At 43.7% G+C, this 4,636-nt stretch overlaps 1 non-coding gene across 1 annotated transcript; it reads right to left on the bottom strand.

Annotated features, from left to right (window-relative positions):
• Positions 1-3,490: 3,490 nt before the first annotated feature.
• Positions 3,491-3,593, bottom strand: LOC146890191 (U6 spliceosomal RNA). Its single transcript, XR_014999231.1, has one exon. It is a non-coding gene; the product is annotated as a U6 spliceosomal RNA (small nuclear RNA).
• Between the last annotated feature and the right edge of the window lie 1,043 nt (positions 3,594-4,636).

Genomic DNA, 4,636 nt, shown 5'->3' with positions numbered 1-4,636 from the left:
CTACAGAAGCAGGGATTAGAGATGAGTAACAAAAAGATAAGGAGACAGGGCTAGGATGTAGGTTAGTGGTTAGTGGGAGAGAACTTGCCTAGCACAGGGCCCGGGGATAACAAAAAAGATCTCCAGAGAGCAGGTCATTAAGTAATGCCCTGAAGAGGAAGGATTTAGCTTTCAGGGTGATGCCAAGATGGATTTACGTCCCTCCACCCCAAACAACTAGAAATTGAGACACAACATCTATCGTGTGGCTTTCTCTTTGCATTCCATCACTCTCTACCCTTTATTTCTTTCCTTCCTTCCTTTCATTCATTTTTTCTTTTCTTTTTATTTCCTTTTCTTTTCTTTTCTTTTTTCTTTCTCTTTTTCTTTCTTTCTTTTCTTTTCTTTTTTTTTTTTTGAGACAGGGTTTCTCTGTGTAGCTCTGGCTCGCTCTTATGGAATTTGCTCTATAAACCAGGCTGGCCTTTAAGTGAAAGATTCACCTACCTCTGCCTCCTGAGTGCTGGGATTAAAGGTGTGCACCACCACTTCCTGGTTTCTTCTATTTATTTATTTATTCTTAAAGATTTATTTATTTATTATGTATACAGTGTTCTGCCTGCACATCAGAAGAGGTCACCAGATCTCACTCTAGATGGTTGCGAGTCACCATGTGGTTGCTGGGAACTGAGTTCAGGACCTTTGGAAGAACAGCCAATGCTCTTAACCTCTGAGCCATTTCTCTAGCCCCTCTTTTTTATTTTACTTATTCTTGTTTTATGTGTATGAGTGCTTTGCCTGCATGCATGTCTATGAGCCACATGCTAAACATGCAGTGCCTGAAGAAGCCAGGAGTGGGCGCTAGATGGTTTTGAGCCACCATATGGGTGCTGGTGTGTGTGTGTGGGGAGGGGGGTACTGCCCCAGCGTTCTTAGCTGCTGAGCCATCTCTCTATCCCCACCAGCCCCCATTCTTATTTGCATAAGAATAAGACTTGATTTATTTGCACTTGACTTCTTTGGCGGGTGTCTTTATGTTTGTCTGTCTGGACAGGAGTAAGCCTGCTCTCTGGTGTGCCTCCTGTAGTCTGGAATGATTTCTCACCCTGTAGAATGTTAATTGTATTAATGTAAATACAATTACATTAATACAATTAATTAATGTAAATAACAGTAAATGTTAATTGAAGTGACTCAACCCCTCCAGTCACCTTGGTTATTTGTGGTGAAGGCGGTTAGCAGTCAGTTACCTTCTCCTTCAAGCCCCCTATTAGGAATGGACTTTTTCCTTCTCTGAACTTCAAGTTGAAGGCAGCAGAGGGCGCCTGGCCACCTACATCAAAGAGTCTAAAAGTGACATTACATTTAAGACAAGCTATTAAATTTTCAAAAGTAAGAATTTTACTAAAATAGGACTTGGTACTTAATATTTCCACTATTTTAGGATTCTGATCTCACTTTAGCTGTTCTATTCCACTTCCTCCTCGGCACTGAAAATTTCCACCTCCTGTGAATCACTGTGACATGTATTACCAGAGCTCTCCAGTTTAGCGCTGAGAGTCTTTCAGATAATAAGACCATTAATCTCGGCTGCTTCCAGATCTCTCTAAATCTTCCACAGGGAATACACGCTCCCTTCTACAGGCCTGAAGAGGGAGTGCGGTTCTATACCGCGTACTGACATGATGCCCTCTGTACTGCTGCTTGGAAGTTACCTAATATTCTTATAAAAGTCAGGGAGGATAAGGAATGTTTTTAAGGAGACAACATAAGGGGACAGAACGGGACAGAAGGGGACATAATGTTCCCCCGGGCAATGGGCAGGATACAATCTGTTGCTACAATGAAGATGATGTCTAGAGACTCAGCCTGAATTGCTGTCTCTGTCTAATCAGGTAACTGTATTTATTTATTTATTTATTTATTTTCCCACTGCCATCACACAGGATCTGCAAGCAATGCTGGAGACCATGGGAGCCTTCCTCTGGTTCCACCTCTTTTTTTTCTCTCATTTGTAGTGGAACTCTGTCCTCCAGGCATGCTATTCCCATCTCAGCACTCAGGAGGCAGAGGCAAGTGGATCTCTTGAGTTCATTGTTAGTCTGGTCTACAGAGTGAGTTCCAGCACAGCCAGAGCTACACAGAGAAACCCTGTCTCAAAAAAACAAGCAAACAAATAACAACAATAACCCCCCCCCAAAAAAAAAACCCTGGTCCTGGTAAGGAAAATTTCAACCTCTTGTGAATCCCTGTGACCCGTATCACCCAAGAGCTTTCCAACTTAGCGCAGAGATTCTTCCAGACCATAAAAGCATCAATCCCTGCCTCTTTCAGATCCCTCTACATCTTCCATGGGGAATCTGCTCTCCCTTTCACAGGTCTGAAGAGGGAGCAAAGACACCATCCTGATTGGCTTTTCCTTTGGGAGCAGTGAGGTGCGGCTGTTGGGGATGCAGTCCAAGGCCAGTACTACAGACAGGTTCTAGCCCAGAAGAGCTTTCTGAGGATAACAATCTCAACTTCAGCCTTAAAAAATATGGAACGTTCCCTTTCTTTATGGTTTATGCCTCCGTTTGCAAAGCATCGTGTCCACATTGTGTGACTGGCTGCATTAAGTTTCCCCAAAGGAGCATTTGGGTACACTCTTCACCAAGAGAGTTGGGATGACAGTTGACAATGATATTTGAAACACTAGGAATTGTTCGTCTCCTTGAGGAAACCCCTGAATGGTACTTACCAGGAACTTAGTAGATTGTGACATTGTCCAGAAAAGACATTAGGTAATTCCTTACTCGCTCTTGCTATGTTGGGAGAATCTTCCCCCCCTCCTACCTCCTTCTTCTCTTCCCTGTTCCAACTCACAAGTGGATGGTACTTTTAGAAACCGAAATCTTGCGTTTTGGTTTTTAAGCCTTAGCCTTTAATGGCCGAGCCGCCTCTTTAGCCAGGATGGCACTTTTGGGAATGGTGACTGTTAGTTACCATGATGGCTGGGTGGCTTGATCTATGGTTTCTCCATCCTATAATCATTCCAAAGAAGAAAATCCACATGGCATGTATATTTGTGAGGTTGGGTTTATTAAGAGGGGGCTTTTAATTATTCCTATTACTATTGGTGATTATTTTCCCTCCTATATATGGGGGTGGGGAAGGGTTGGGGTAAACCAGGAATGTATATTTAGGTCATGTTAAATAAAATGGCTGGGGGAAACAGAAAGATTTTAGGAATTGCAGTACATCCTTACTCCATGGTTAAGAGTTCTCTCTTCCAGTAGAGAAAGGGGAGTGGAGCTCTTTGTTGTGCCTGAGCTCCCCTTTCCCATTCCTGAGACATCACGGAATCATCTGCCTCGTGACCTCTCCATCCCTAGTACTCACTGAAATCTGGATATCTTGATAATTGCCTGTATGTTACAAGGTATATTTCATTTGCTGAATGTTAATAAACTTCTGGGTTCATGAGTGACCTCCATGAACCATGGAAAAAATATATAAAAAAAGGATAAAAAAGAAAAATATGGAACGCTTCATGAATTAGAATGTCGTCCTTTCTTGGGGTCATGATAATCCCTGCATTGCTCCAATTCTAGTGTATCTGCTGCCAAAATGAACGCATTTCTTTTATCTTTTGACGTCCTATTTGGGGTAAAAAGCTGTTTCTGGGAATCTCTCGGAAAAAAATCACACAGCGCCATTATTTTTTTTTTCCAAAAGCATTTTTTTTTTCCTTCTTAAGAACTAGGTTTAACAAGCCGGGCGGTGGTGGCGCACGCCTTTAATCCCAGCACTTGGGAGGCAGAGGCAGGTGGATCTCTGTGAGTTCGAGGCCAGCCTGGTCTACAAGAGCTAGTTCCAGGACAGGCACCAAAAACTACAGAGAAACCCTGTCTCAAAAATAAAAAAAAAAAAATAAAAGAACTAGGTTTACAGAAAAATCTTGAGTGAGTTGGGAGCTCATGCTTCCTCAGCGCTTCAGTGATTAGTGGTTGCCAGATTCAAGCCAGTTTCTTTAAAGGCGGTGCTTTGGCGGCGTTCCCATGGAGAAGGAAGTTCATTTGTATTCCCTTTGCCGATATTTTGCTTGCCCTTATCCTTATTTTGCGGCATTCCTTGAGTACAGCCTAAAGATTACACCCTCTAGGCAATGAGCATTTCCTTTCTGCCTTTTCAAACCGCAGGATCTGTCTTCCACTCTGCCATTTGAGTCAAATTCTGGAGCATATTTTCCTACCACATATTTCTCATACTATAAATTGAGCACCGTTGGTTGGGTATATTGACCTTATCAGTCCCGGCCTCCCCTTGGAGAGACATGTGGGTCAGCGGAGCCACGCCGGCAGAAGGGCAAGGGCTGTTCTCTCGCTCAGGGCAGTGCCTCGAGAGTCTGACAATGACTGGCACATTTTACATGGGGTAGAGAATGGGGCTGCCTTAACTTGGGTCAGAAATCCCTTAAATGCACGGAAATTTCTCTAGGGATATGAGACGCCCAGAAGCCCACTTGCTCCAGTCTAGAGGGCCCCACTGAGCTAGTATATCCAGGAGCAGCCGCGTACTAAATCGTCCCAAGATGCGCCGGCAAGGCGGACCCAAAATACTCGTGGAGTCGGCAGCTCGCCGGAACACCAGAGAAACGGACAGGAAGTGACCTTTATTT

This window comes from Myodes glareolus, chromosome 22 (genome assembly GCF_982192425.1).
Source record: "Myodes glareolus chromosome 22, mMyoGla1.1, whole genome shotgun sequence".
In the NCBI taxonomy this organism is placed as follows: domain Eukaryota; kingdom Metazoa; phylum Chordata; class Mammalia; order Rodentia; family Cricetidae; genus Myodes; species Myodes glareolus.
The sequence above is the reverse complement of the archived record's forward strand: the minus strand, read 5'-3'. Positions and strand labels throughout refer to the sequence as shown.